General features: G+C 38.3%; 1 long non-coding RNA gene across 2 annotated transcripts in view; it reads left to right on the plus strand.

Moving 5' to 3' along the window:
• The window catches only part of LOC136853416 (uncharacterized), a 147,330-nt gene that overhangs the window by 20,258 nt on the left and 110,960 nt on the right, over nt 1-16,112 (plus strand). The gene's annotated exons all lie outside the window — the stretch shown is intronic.

The following is a 16,112-nucleotide window of genomic DNA, read 5'->3' on the forward strand; positions in this document are numbered from 1 at the left end:
AACAAAAAAGGACTGCACTGTAGAAGAGATTAGGGGGAAAATTCTTAGAGCACGATGTTACCCATACTAATTTTACAAAAATTTATACAGATGGATCAAAGTCAGATAGTGGTGTTCAGGTTGCTGTTATCCTTGGTGATACAGCGTATGACACAGCTAAATTACCTGACTGTGCATCAATTTTCAAATTTATCTTGTAAAACAGTTGCATGAATCAGATTCTTGGTTTCAATGCTAGATTTGGAATCTTTGTTTTTCAGAAATTTCTGGGATATAAAGACCATTTATTTTTTAGCTAGCCAAATAAATGTTTAACTTTATTTTGTAAACAATGCCTTGGTTTTTATGTTTATGGTTTAGACTTTGGCTGATGTAAATCATTTACTGAGGCTATATGACTAAGAATCTTAAGCTAGTGTCTGCCCCTCCTTTAGATTTAGTTTTTTCAAAGGTGTTGCAGTGACATTACTCTAATTTTGTTGTATATGACATTCAGACTCTTTTGGTTAAACAGAATCCCTTTTCAACAATTTAATTCCCAGCTTTCCATTCGACTGAATTATTTAGGAATAATCATCTTAAATCTTAATGAGCTTTATTCTTAAATCCACCATGGCTTATTAATTCAAAAACAAACAAGGGAGTCGGAACAAATTGTTACCCATTTTTTATCAAAAATCTATATATCAAAAATCAGATAGTGGTGTTGGTTGTGCTGTTATCCTTTTCGACTCTGCATCAAAGATTTAAATAGTGACAGTCTCTTTCTGTTTCAAAAAGTTCAGGAAACAGACTTTTTTATATCATTGGTCCCTTCTCACGTGGGGATTCGCGGAAACCAAGATGGCAGACAGGAAGCGAAAGCTGCTAGTATTTTATCAGAAACCTCTTTTAGAAAAATTGCCTCATACAGATCTAAAAGGTCCCATTAGATCTTATGTTTTAAGTAAATGGCAAATAGAAATATTGGACTTCTCCTTTCTTGCCAATAATAAAAATATAGAAATATTAGGGATAATATACTACCGTGGTCTTCGTCATTCCAGCTTGACAGACATTACAGAGGTTATTTTAACTAGATTAAGGATTGGGCACACTCTTCTAACCCATCAGTTTATTTTAGAAGGAAGCAGCCCTCCAGAGTGTGCTTACTGTGACGAGACACTAACAGTGGAGCACATTTTGGTGGTCTGCCCCAGATATTTTAACCAAAGAGAAAGATATTTTCAGGGTAAATCCCTGTCTGATATTTTGGGAGATGAAGCAGATATTTCTGCTATCATCTCTTTTTTAAAGTGTGTTAAAATTTTTAACGATATTTAATTTATTTAATATATTTATTACATCACGTAGAATTTTAATGACATTAAATTTTTTATGTATATATCACATCATTCATTAAACTTCATACCCTTATTTATTGGTCACATCACTTCATTTTATTTATTAATCATTTCCTTCATGAATTCATAACTTTAACATAATTTATTACAATACACTCCCTGAACACCTGAATTAACATAATTTATTACAATACACTCCCTGAACACCTGAATTAGCCCTGGTAAACCACCAGCCCGAACTACATCCCCATAGCTTTTACCCACTAAGTGGGTAATAAACTGTCAGCGTTACCAATGCTTACAGGAAAATCTTGTCAAATGAGTTACTTGAAGTACCATTGGCAACACTGCTGCAAGTCCCGGCCAGTGAGGCCGAAATCTAATGAGCTTTTTGTTCGCCATGCTGTGTGGGTGTGTCCCACATGAGGCGAACTTTTGGTCATTTAGCCTGACCCCCATTTAAGAATTTGGACACCAGATCACGATTTGGACTGTTTTCAACGCATTTTCTCCTGGATGGATACTTTATTGATAGGATTTGGAACTTCTCTCCCGAATTTGACTTTGGGATTGGTACTTTGGACTCGTTTGGATAAGTCAAACAAGAAGACGTTGCCGTCTGCTAGCGCCGATGCTTCCACTTGTTTACATCTTGGACGACAGAGCCTTCTTCTGCTGGAGATGCTGACGCTCATCGGCCCTACACGTCCTGCAAGCGTAGGACGAGTACCCTCAAACACGGTCGACATTCTGTTTGTATTTTATGTAGGAAGATAAGGTGTAGTATCAGTCAGATAGGCGGCGAGTCTTGGTCGGTAGATCAGACGGAAGAATTATTCAAAAAGTTAGAGGACAAGTTACTAGCTGAGTATGTCTTGTCTATTTTTGTAGCTTTATGACTAAATTAACGGAAACTAGAGATAAGGATAGTAGTAATAGTGCTGTAGATACTAATCATTCTTTTTCAGGCCCCCTGCCTGTTCCAGAACCAGCCCTAACGGGTCCCGGGGATCATGGAGAACCGCAAACCTCGAAGGTAGGATCTGCCAGCCCCCCCCGGCGCAGAGCAGGCAGTGTTGGCAGCAGATTTCCCCCCTTCCCTCTAAAAGCGTAAGTTCTAAGGTGGATTTAGAATTAGGAATCATTTAGAAGGGTAGGAATTCTAATTTAGGAAGTATTCAGAAAAAGTAGTTGAACGTGGTCTTCTTTGGGTTCAGGTTTGGTTGGGGTCGTTAATGTTTAGGCCTCTCATTTAGATCAATTATTGGTTTTATTTCCTGCTTCGTGCTCTGTGCAACAAAGGTTTCCAGTTCCATGGAGGGTCGTTCAGATTTGGTTTCTGATGTATCTGGTTCTGAAGTTTTGTTTTCCTTGAATACTCCTTCTTCGAAGGTTCCTTTTCTTTGGGGGTTTTAAAATTTCTTTCGTCTTGCAATGGTGGTAATTCTGGCGATTGAGTCTTTTTCCAATTTTCATGATCATGTCTTAAAGAATTTTCTGATTTGATAATGTCTATCAAGATTATCAGGGGCGGGGGGAACAGAACCAGTCTATTTTCTTTGAAATCTATGGCCTCTTCACCCCACTACGGAATTTTCCCGTTTTCCCCTTTTTCTTCTAAGCCTTCTTCCATTGCCCTTCTCAATCTTCTTTCGGTCCACGCTCTTTGGAGGGCTCTCAGGGGTCTTTGTTTGCGCATCCTGTTTTCTTGGCTTTTAACTCAGCAGAGCAAGGCTTTCTTGCTTCAACCCTGTATACTGAGCTAAATGATAGATGATTCAGCCCCCTCTCTCTTCTGGGTTAAGGGAAGGGGTACTTTTTACGGATCCGTTGTCTTTATCACCTTTTGCAAATCCGGTAGTTTCTCAGGCATCCGGTCTAGTTGCTTCTCAGGTGTTTGTGGAGGCATCAGCAACTCCTTATTTCATTCTTTACGGGTTCCTAACTGTAATGTATCCTCCGCGATTCTTGCGGATGCTTCGGCAGTCGGCAATTCACCTGCGCCAGCGTTCAGTGTATCAGCACCGATATTTTCCTAACTGTAATGTATCCTACGCGATTCTTGCGGATGCTACGGCAGTCGGTGATTGGAGCCTGCGCCAGCGTTCAGTGTATCAGCACCAATAGTTTCTTAACTTTGTAATGTATCCTCTGCGATTTTTGCGGATGCTCGGCAGATCGGCGATTCGCCTGCGCCAGCGTTCAATGTATCAGCACCGATAGTTTCCGCAGCCTTTTTCCATTCTCCAGGATAGTTGGTAACTACCTTCTTCTGTTACCTTCGGTTGAGGTACCTCTAACTTCCCCATCAATACTCCTTTGAGTTCGGTCCGGTTGGGACCTTCTCCATCTGTCCAACGTTGGCATTGGGCGCTCTGGTGGTTACTCAGTGTGGCTTCTTCCTTCTTCCCTCCTCCGGCTTCTTTCTTTCTCAACTTTCCGGCAGGTTTTCTCTGTCCTCTGTCTAGGCATCCATGTTGGTTTGTTGATTCCGGGTCTTCAGTTCCGGATTCCCATTCTCATGCAGTTTTGATACATCCAGATTTGAGTGGTTACAATGTTGCAGCCTCTTCGCTCTCAGGAGTGGGTGTGGTCCGCCCAGGTGTTGCGTCATCCCCACTGGGTGGTGCGGGGTTTGCGCAACCTGCTTTGGTGCCTCCCGTATGTTCGCGATTGATACATCAGGTGTCCGTCTCATGCACCCAGGCGTAGCAAGTTCCGGGTTTTCAGTTCGCCGTTTGCCAGGGATCGGCCTGCCTCTTTCCTGTTCCGGACTTTCCGACAATCCTCCGGCTTTTAATTTGACCAGTCCAAAATCCAACAATCCAGTCCGACAATCCTCCAGCTTCGGTCGAACCAGTCCGACAATGATTGTTCATTTGAAGAAGAGGATCCGGTACCTGATATTAGTTCTCCTTCAGCCAATGAGAATGAGTATAAGCGGATGGTAGACTTCATCCTCACTTATCCTCAATCCAAGGTTCCGGAGGAGCGTACTACCAAAGCAACGATGTTCGAGTCGCTATATGCGACAGAACCGGTAGTTGCTCAAACAAAATGATATAAAAAAGCAGGTCCGGTACTGCCTGACACCTCATCACTTTGGTGTCAGTAAGGCTGGCATACCAGGTTAACATGTCGCCTGACTGTACAACGTTCTTTGGCAGAAGAGGAGGGGCTTCTTTTTGAAGCTTCCGCCTCACTATCCGGACATTCGGAGAGGGTTCTGTTGAGGGCGCCTTTGCACTCTGCAACAGTCTTTAGGGAGGAGGATATCTCCTCCATGGTCTATTTCTGTAGCCGTCGTCAGCAGTAGCGTCACAGCAAGCTATGATTAGTGTGGCTGCTCCGGGTTCAAGGGATGTGGCCAGTATAACGAACTTGTTGCTTCTAACTCATGTCTCCAGTGTCGCAATTATGCATCGTTAAAGGTACAAATGTGGAAGTAGAGGGTTCCTGTCTAACAGGGAACAGCTGGTACCCACTTGAAGAAGCCTCTTAGGGAGAATGTCTCTCTCTCTCTCTCTCTCTCTCTCTCTCTCTCTCTCTCTCTCTCTTCTCTCTCTCTCTTCCAGGTCTTGTGTCCTCTCTGCTTTCTCTTCAGGTATGTCTCTCAGGAATCGCTGGGAATTCCACATCGAGAATACAGGTATAATCTGGAACGATTCTTCTTGTCAGATCGTCTGTGATAGTCAGAAGAAGCGCATCTGACATCCAGAAGGTCTATAGTCTCCCCTCTTCCCGACATTCATCTGTACTCAGATGCCTCGTATCAAGGTTGGGGAGCAACCTTGGAGGAACCCAGGCTTCGGGCCTCTGGAGGGATCGGGAACGAGAGGAGTCATAACCTTCAGGAACCTCAGGGCTATAAAGGAAGCCCTCAGGTGTTTCTCAGTCCTAGTGCGCAACACAGTAGTGGGTCTGTTTTGCGACATCGTAACTGCCGTGTCGTATCTGAGAACTCGGGGGAACAAGATCATTAGAACTTAGAGGTGTATACTTTCCGCCATTCGGTCTCATTCATCAGGCAATCAGGAATTGTGGTAGTGTCAAGATGTCTATGACTCTAGCTCCTTGCTGGCTATAACGCCCTCGGTTCCGGAATTCCTAATGCTCCTTACGGAAGTTCCGATGTTCCTCCTCATGTGGATCTTTTAGACAACCGCATTTTCACCATTATCATCCAAACTCTTGCGTGATGAACCTAGTTGCGGGCGACTGCCGAGCAAACAGCTAGACAATCCAGACACTAAAGCTATGTCTAGACCAGTGATTCTTAAACTCAGCTTCAAAAGTCAACCCGTAAGCTTTAAGGGGGGTCAACTTGACATGGTGCCTATTATTTTTTTTTAATTTGGTCATTCCATCTTTAAAAATGCCCAAAAAATTATCACTGCTTCCATATGTTTTCTAATTATTGTTCCTTCATGAAAAATTTCAAAATTCTTCAGTATTTATAAAAATTTAACACAATGAAACAAAAATCTATCATTCATCCATATTTCATATAAGCAAATAAGCAACATATTGTTCATAGTTTATAGTTTGCAAAAATTTCAGGGAGTTAAATATTGGTTCCCTCGATCTATACATTTGTTTTCAGAAACGAAATGTTAAGATAATTGGTTAAAAAGTTTATTTCTTTCTGGTTAGACAGTGTTCTTTCAGCTTAAAATCAACACAATATTGTCTTTACCAGGTCAACTTGACATGGGAAGTCTGTTTCTGTGAGGAAAGGTCATTCCATCTTTTCCCTGCCATAACTGAAATAGCTGGTTTTCTCTTATTCAGCTTTGAGAATGTTCTTTAGATTCTTCCATTTTCAAGTTAATAAGGCTACCGCTCAGCACTTTGCAGTACATTTCTTTCTTGTCCGAAAAAGATTTCTATCAGTAAGATCTTCTTTGAAACTATGTTCCCTCAGGCACTTATGTCTCATTTGTCGGAAGTTCTAATATTAAGATAACTGGTTAAATGTTTTATTTCCTTCTTTTACTGCAGATAAAGAAAAAAATGGGCTTTGTTCGTTTAAAAATCTTTATCTGCAAGTGTTGACTACTAAGACCAATTCAAATTGGGACCACCTTGACGTGGTGAGGGGGCTCTCGAACCTAGGGATCTATTTTCCTAAGTTTGATCCCAAGTGTCCCACATATATATAAATACGCTTTAGGAATAATTTCGTGGATTTTTCCACTTTTTTCAAAATTACCAAAATTAATAAATAGGAAAACATAATCATGGCATGGAGTGAAGTTGAATCTGAAGCTAAATAGTGGGAACTGTGGTAGAACCATCATCTACCTGATAATGTTCGGACCTGGTTTTTCAGGCGGAACTATTCTGTGGAGCTGGACCACAGATTCAGGGGCCTGGTTCTAGAATAGGACTCTCGGCTTTCTGTCCGGTTAGCCCATATTGTGATTAGGATGGGGATGACTGTGATTATTACAATACACTCAATCCTAAAGCAAGCGGGTTTGCTTACACTTGGGCCATACTAATCATGATGTGCCATCCCCCTTTTGGGGTAGGGTAGGGACGCGGACATTTGGGAGTCAGTTCCCACTTGTGCCATTAGTGGAACATCCAACTTCATAAAAATAATGATATCTTTTCAAGATTTATTTATTTTATTTTTATTTTTATTTATTATATATATATATCTTTTATGCAAAGTAGTCTTGATATATAAATATATATATATATTTTTACCCCTGAGGATATTAGTACCCCTGGACCCCATGATGGTAAAATTCAGGCACAGTCGACTAATGGAACGTCACTCCCGAATCTCCTTAACATAAATAGAAATGCTTCGGAACATCCTGTTCCAAGTAAAATATCAATCACTAAAGACTCAAAAATATCTAGAAAGTCAAAAAGAAAAAGAAACAAATAATAACAAATTGGTAAACTCCAGTATTGTAACACTGGAACCATACATTAAGGACAATAACTCTAAAATAGAAACAAGTAATCCCCTAAAACCCCATCAACACAAGACAGCTCATCACCGATGAATGTGAAAAAAAAATAAAAAGAAATAACTATCGACTACACCCAACACTAGTTCATTTTGAACATATTTTTGGACCAGACAATTGGTCCAGATTTTTAATATTAAAAAAAGAAAAAACAGATCTCACCAGCCATTTTAAAAGAACAGATTATTAAATATACACCCCACACAAGACATGGAATGTAGACACATCAAAAACAATGAATGGCTAATACAAACAACAACCAAAGCCCAATCAACAACTTTTCTAAAATAACCAACATAAATGAAATAAAAGTAACAGTAACCAGCCATGAAACACTTAATTATACACAAGGCACAGTAATGCTCCCAGACAATGATGAAAAAGAGCTACCATCAAAACAAATCTTAATTGACTCCCTTAAACTAAGATACAATAACATACATGACTTGAATTATATGCTGTCCCAAGTAGAAGGGATGCAAATAAACATATTAAAATAGTCAAAATAAAATTTACAAACCAGGAACTACCAGGCTATAAAAATTCTGGGACTGAATAGGAGGTTCGCCCCTTTGTCCCTAAACCTCTCAATGCTCTAACTGTCAAAAATATGGCCATTCAACCAAAAAGATGTAGAAATAACTGCTATATGCGCTGTATGTTCTGAAAACCACACAACAAATTGGAAATGCAAAACCTTCAAATGTGTAAATTGCAAATTAAATCATCATGCTAAATCTAAAGACTGTATATTTTATCAATATTATACAGAATTACAAATGTTAATGGACAGAACTGGTATGCCCGTTAATGAGGTTGAAACTCGAACTGAAGGTGAGAGGAATCAATGACCCAGCAAAACTCCATTCATATTCAAATATTGTAACAACTCATAATAAACATAAAGAATCTCAACACAGAATAGATGTGACACACCTCTCCCCTCCTCTACTATTCATAAAAGCCCAAGAGTACAGTTGCAACAGGCCTCCCCAGTAACAAGCGAAGTTAATCGTTCAAAACGAATTCCAATGATATGGAAAAATCAACAGAGGTTAATAATCCAGATCTGGAAACTCATAATGCATTAACATCATCCACAGAAAACTTAATTGATAAAAATAACCATAATAAAAAAAGAAAGTAATTGATAGAACTCCCTAAGGGAAAAAAAACCTAACATTCCATTCATAGATCGATCTAGCAAAATCCCAGTCTCACCCATTAATCAGAAACAGATTACATTAACTGCATCACAAGTGGAAATCCATAGTGTTCCACAATCCAAAACAAATATAAATAACGATTCCCAAATATGGATAAATCAACTAACTCTTCTGCACTCTCATCACCAAAATCAATGCAGAAACTTTCAATTAAACATCCCACTGAAGAACCAAAACCCATAAAATTAATCAAATTACAACCACATCAAATCAACCCTCAACAAGACCAAAGAATAGTAATAATAATAAACCTAAAAATTCAAATCAAAATTTTTACCAGCACATCGGAGATCCAGTATGCCTATACCAGAAATTCCTAACAAAAATATTACAACATCCAGTAATGGGAGCATAGATGGGACCCAGAGATTAGAACCATTCCTTCAACACTCGAACATGATTTATCTTGCGGATGTCAAGAGTGTTTTTATCATTACGAACAATCGTTTACCTAACAAAAATGAAAATATAACCCAGAAATTTCATAAATAACTTTACTAGGTTCCAAAATGCCCTTTTAACATTCCATCAAGATGGCGAACTATGCTCAGAATCCTTAAAACTAAAGAAAAACATGATCAAAACTCAAATAGATTTGGCATAAGGAAATATGAAGAAGAACCGATCAATGCATCAAATATTCAGCAATCAAACCTAGCTGCAAAGAAACCACAAAAGCAACACAAACTCTCTTAAAATGTTACGGGATGTGGCTAAATCATCAGTTAACTTACAAAATCTAACGCCAATCCCCCAAACAATGACCAATAAAATAATTCAGTGGAACATGAATGGATTTTCTACTCGGCTTCGTGCTAGGTGAAATCCAGAGAATACTAAAGGAACATAAACCTGTTTGCATATGTCTACAGCATATTGGTACAACTCCTAAGGACTTTAGAAACTATAAATTAGCTTGCCACTCACCAATAGTGGATGGCAAAGCTAGGAACAGCTATATATGTTCATAACGATTCAACTTATGAACCACTAAATATTACATCACTGTCATATCAAATAACTGCAATCAAATTGCATATGCCAGACAATCAAATTATCTCTATAATAAATCTATATAATCAGCCAAATTTTAACTCAAACTTTAGTGATTTAGCACAAATAGTAAATAATGTAAATGGCCCCTACTAATAGTAGGCGACTTTAATGCCCATAACCCATTGTGGGACAGCGACATGCTAGTAACTTGGCCGGGACAAACATTGGGAATTGCATAAATGTTCAGAATTTACATTCCCTGAACGAAAGTGATTCACCAACGTACTTCTCAAAAACTCATTTAACCTTCTCCTCAATAGATATTTCATTATGCTCACTGGAATTAGTTGAAAAACTGGAATAGAATGTCCTAGACGACTCATATACTAGTGATCACTTTCCAATTGTTTTGAATTATTTGAACAACCAAAAACAATCATTTCCCATAAAATATAACTTACTGAAAGCTGACTGGGATAAATACAATTTACAAACTAGAAATATCCTCTTGCCTTCCCATTAAATCAAAACAATAATGTCACAAATGATTTCTTTTCCAGTTTTGTAATCAGTGCTGCAGATAAATGCATCCCAAAAACTTCTTCAACCCTAATATATCCCCCGTTCCATGGTGGTCTAATAATTTATCTCTCTTAAATCGAACCAAACACACACTGGCACGTAATTTGAGTAGACTAAAGTCCAGATTAAACACCCTTAATAAAGGCCCTTGTAATATAAACAAACTAAACAAGATAATAGTTATAAGTATAACTATTGATCACATTAAACCACTTTTCAATAAATATAATGCAAAATTTCGAAAAACAATAATATTCATTGTAAAGCTCAGTCGTGGAAAAATTATATATCGGAATTGTCACCAAATACTTCAATTAAGGAAATATGGCACAAAATCCGTAAAATCAATGGTAAACATGTAAGACCACCTAGAAGCCCAATACTATATAATGGCAAACTAAATCATAACCTATAAGATATTTCAAATATATTAGCCAAACATATAGAAGTTATTAGTGCTTATTCTAATTTAGATGAACACTTCAAAAGAATTAGAACACAAAAATAAATCATACACTTAATTTTGAAACTGATGAGGACCTTGATTATAACCAAGAATTCAATATGAACGAACTTAATTTTGCCCTAAAATCATGTCGATCATCAGCTGCAGGACCTGGCATGATATGATTTCTTTTGAAATGATCCAGAATTTAGCCAACTAGCTAAAGAATTCTTATTAAAATTATATAATAGCATATTTCTAATGCATGTCTTCCAACTAAATGGAGACATGCAATAATCATACCATCAGTAAACCAGGAAAAGACCCTAGCAACCCCACTAATTATAGGCCAATATCTCTAACAAGTTGCTTGTGCAAACTGTTGGAGAAAATGGTTAGTTTGAGATTAACAAGTGTCATAATAAAACACTCAATTTTATCACCTACCCAATCAGGATCAATAGCTGGTAGATCTACACTAGACCCATTAACTCAAATAGAAGATCATATTAAAAAAGGATTTGAAAAGAAAAAGCTGACAGTGGCTATTTTCTTTGATATAGAAAAAGCATATGATACCACATGGAGATACAATATTATGCACAAACTCCACAGGTCCAATATTCGAGGTCACCTTCCAATATTTATCAATAATTTTCTAACAAATCGTACATTTCAAGTATTCATAGCAAATACATATTCAAATTGCTACCTTAACAAGAGGAGGGTATCCCCCAAGGCAGTGTTTTGAGCTGCATCTTATTTGCCCTGGCAATAGATGACATTACTATGAACCTGCCTGAGGGTGTACAAAATAGTTTGTATGTGGATGATTTTGTAATTTATTATTCAAGTTATTCTTTGAGACATGCTCAAAGAATACTTAATATAGCAACAAAAAATATAACCACTTGGACCAATTCCGTAGGCTTCTCGGCAAGTTGTCAGTAAATAAAACAAATGGCATTGTCTTCTACAAAAGACAAAAGATGGTTGAAACAACAAACCATTAAGTTATATCTTTATAATGAAGAGATAAACATGTGCAATAGTGTTAAATATTTGGGTATAATTTTTTTACCAACATTTAAATTGGAAAGATCATGTCAAATATATCAAAGCCAAAGGATCTAAAGCCCTTACTTTATTAAAGAAAATCTCACACACCAAATTAATCCAGCAGGACGAGACACAATGTTAATGTTATACAATGCAACAGTACTATCAGTTATAAATTATAGCTGTCCAATTTATTCAACTGCCTCAGAAACAACTTTAAAATCTCTAGATGCATTACATCACGAGGGGAGTACGTATATGTACAGGGCCTTCCGCTCATCTCCAACTGTCTCTATCTTTAGCAGAGGCAGGCCAGGTGTTATTAAAATATTACAGAGATCTAATTACTTTAAGAAGAGGCTTATCCCTTCAAGCAGGCACATCTCCTGCATCAAATAAATTTCTCAATCAAAATACAAATAATAACCCAAATCAAAACTCATTTACTAAAAAAAACTAATCATCTATTGAATTTACATAACATGATACCCAAATTTACCAAGAAATAAATCCGTCACACCATGGACACTAAAAAGGGCAAAACTATGCACATATTTATCATATCTTTCAAAGAAATATATATGTTTCAACACAGAAATGTACCATCAACATGCCATGGAACACATAAGACGGAAGGGTAATCCCTTCATAATCTACACAGATGGATCCAAAAATGAAGGTGGAGTGGGCTCATCAGCCTATTCAAGTGATAAAACTATCCAAATGGGCCTTCCTCTAATATCATCAGTATTTACAGCAGAATTAACAGCCATACAATTGGCTCTCAAGATTATAACAAAAAGGAATTCCTTCAGCACTCATATTGAGCGACTCAAGAAGTGCAATTGAAACAATAGGATCATTTAAATCAAATAATCACCTTGTCCAAAATATACAACGGGAAATACATCAGTTAATTACAAACGGCCTTCAAATTCAAATTTGTTGGATCCCAGCCCATGTAGGCATTGAGGGTAATGAGAAGCAGATAAAGCTGCAAAATTGGCTTGTACAATCCCTCAACTACTATGAAAGCACCCATATCAGACTGGCTAGCATCAGTTAAACCCTTAATTTATAGGGATTGGCAAAATGATTGGACAAATATACCCCCACAAAACAAACTAAAACAAATTAAGAACGAAGTTAAAAAATGGCATTCTTCTACCCAAAAGCAAAGAATCAACGAGGTTATTTTAACAAGACTCAGAATAGGACACTCAGACTCACACATGGTCATCTGATGTCAACTCCTTTTCACAAACCCAATAACTTGAAAGATGTAACATCCCAGTAACAATCAAACACATCTTGATTGACTGTCCCAGATGGCATCATGAAAGAAAGACTTATTTACAAAATAAATCAATAAAGGATATTCTAGCAGAAGGTAATAACTTTTCAATTAATAATATCATTCTCTTCCTAAACAAAATTAAATTGATAAGTAAAATATAATCTTCCCCCTCTTTTTTTCCCTCCTTTTTATTATTTATTTATTTATTTAGTTAACTTTAATTTTTTTATGTACTCTTTCCCCATATTTTTTCCCAGCCGAAGAACCTAAAAAGAGTTCAGAGGTCTGGAAGAAACAAATCATTTATAACTAACTAACTTGGCAACAGTCGAAGGATGTCTTTATGTCGATGCGAATATTTATCAAAGGTTGATAAACTCTGTCCGCTTCTGTGTACACTTCTTGTCTCAATCTTGGAATCCTTCCTAGTCCACTGTCGAAGGATGTGATTAGTTACTTTTCGGAGAAATGGTTCCTGGTTCATAACCTCACTATCAAGAACACAGTTGCAGGCACACTTCACGATTCTAGATTCTCATGTGTGCAGGTTTATGCCCTTGAACGCAATTTAATGTGACGTGACATTATATTTGGTATTTAGCAGTTTTTTTTTTTACCCGCACAGTATTGGAGTATGTCCACTTCATCTTCCTTTCTAAGGAATGGTTCAGAGTCTTCTATTCTGGAGGTAGTTTACTTCCAGTCCGTCTTTGTTTTCTTCCTTCATTAAGAGGGGTTCAATTCCAATCTGGCTGCACTATGGTACTGGCGAATTCTCCTATCTAGGTGCGTTCAATTAGCTGAGGTGGTATTCTCTTAGTGCAAAGACTCTGGAAGGTTATTCACTTAGTCCACGTTTAACGAAAATCTATTGTCTAGGTGCGCTCATTTAGCTAAGGTAGTATTCATGTAGTGCAGTGATTATTAGGTTAACCAGATAGAGAAATTCCTTTTAGGCTTTAGAATCTTAAGCAACAGTGATAGTATAATCACATGAACTTAAGTTTAGTACATCTTAAGTATCCTAGTCTTTGATAGTTTCCCCTACGAGAGTCCAAAGAGGTGCTCTCATAGGCTAGCCTAGGTTGTTTCTGTCGGGCGCTGGGATACTTTTGCAGTTTCTCGTCGGCCTTTTTGGAAAAGTTCATAACCTGCAGGATGGAGGGTCATCAGTTTGGCACACTGCTTCATTCCCTCCTTAATGGGTAGGCTCTGAATAGTCACTTGGGAGATGCATCGTTCTCCTGTTTACATGAAAGTTATTCTCTTAGTCCGTGTGTAGCAGTTAACCCTTCTATCATGGGTGCTATTTGGATGAAGAAATTTGTTTTTATTTAGCATTTCCCAACGTTTTGAGAGAGTTGCATTTAGAGATTTGTGTGTTAATTGTCGGTGAGTGCTTCGTTTCTTGGAAGAGGATGAGGTCGTTAGTTTGTTTAGTGGCTGTCTGTCTGTGGAATATGTGTGTGAGGATTTTTGGTTTTTCAGTTAATCTTTTTGAGTCTTGAGTCAGAAACTAGTGCTGGTCTGTTTTTAGTTTGGACAGTTTTTTTGTGCTGATGCAAAGTTGTTAATGCCCCCTGTTAGTGTGCTGTTCTTGTTGCTGTATGTTCATGGAGTCTCCCTTGTGTTTTTCTGTTTTGGTTTTGGTTTTAGTGTGGTTCTGTGTGCTGTGTTGGTGACCGTGGACGCCTTTACTCCATCTTCCAGCAACCGAGGACCAGGGTGAATGTTGTCTACTGTTTTTGTGTTTTGAAATTCCGTAGGTGTGCATTCATTTAGCTAACTTACTCTCTTAGTGTGGAGGTTCTTAGAGAGAAACTTGGAAGTTGGTGTCGGGTTTCACGACTTCTACCTAAAAGACGTTCAGTTTTCTTTATGAAGAAGAATTTCTCTTTGGTCCAGTTGGACAGGATCTTATAATTATGTAGTAATGTTAAGAGGTGGGAAACTCTAGGTAATGAATGTGGTCTGAGAAATTTGGAATTTTGGATTCTCTGTTAGTCAGGGTTCATAGTAAGAATATTAAGTTTGACGTTAGTACTGTGAAGATAGGCAGATCCAATGGACAGGTTTGGTTTCTTCAACCTCTTCTCTCCAGACATCGAGAGGCAACAGACGGCGAAGAACTCGAAGATCCTGCACACTCAACTTCTCCTCCATACATGAGAGGCTACAATAGCCACATGGGAGGTTTCTTCGTACCCCTCCATACATGAGAACGCTTTGATTAGCCACATGGGAGGTTCATCGTACCCCTCCATACATGAGAGTGCTTTGATTAGCCACATGGGAGGTTCATTGTTCTCCACTAATCATTGGAGGCTGTGATTAACTACATGGTAGGTTGGTTTTTATTTTTGCTACTCTCTATCCATGAGGGGGTTTGAATACCACATGAGAGGTAGCTCGACTCAGACCCTCCATAAATGAGAGTGCTTTGATTAGCCACATGGGAGGTTCATCGTTCTCCACTAATCATGGGAGGCTGTGATTAGCCACATGGTAGGTTGGTTTTTATTTTGCTACTCTCTATCCATGAGGAGGTTTGAATACCACATGAGAGGTAGCTCGACTCAGACAGTACCTAGACATGAGACTGACATCGGGGGTACTCTCTCTACAGACATTCTCACCTGCCGAGTGGGATAACCAGGTGAGGATACATTCATTTATACAGAGTAGGCAAATAATGAGTTACCTGCTTTCCCTGTTGGCAGGTCGGGCTGAATTAGATTGATCCCACCTCCACTAAATTTTGTTAATCAGGCTAATTCAGGTGTTCAGGGAGTGTATTGCAATATGAAGTTTTCATAATAAAACTAATATTGTGATACTTACCTGAACACCTGAATGATTCCCACCCTCCTCCCCACTTCAGTTTGAATAGTGGATAACGCAATTGGGGATTTCGGCCTCACTCAGCCGGGAGTTGCAGCAGTGTTGCCAGTGGTACTTCAGGTAACTCATTTGACAAGATTTTCCTGTAAGCGTTGGTAACGCTGACAGTTTATTACCCACTTAGTGGGTAAAAGCTATGGGGGATGTAGTTCGGGCTGGTGGGTGACCAGGGCTAATTCAGGTGTTCAAGTAAGTATTACAATATTAGTTTTATTATGAAAACTTCATATTTTCTCTCCATTATGGCACTGAATGGCCTTCTTGGCCCCAGTGCCT

Source organism: Macrobrachium rosenbergii, chromosome 27 (assembly GCF_040412425.1).
Source record: "Macrobrachium rosenbergii isolate ZJJX-2024 chromosome 27, ASM4041242v1, whole genome shotgun sequence".
NCBI lineage: Eukaryota > Metazoa > Arthropoda > Malacostraca > Decapoda > Palaemonidae > Macrobrachium > Macrobrachium rosenbergii.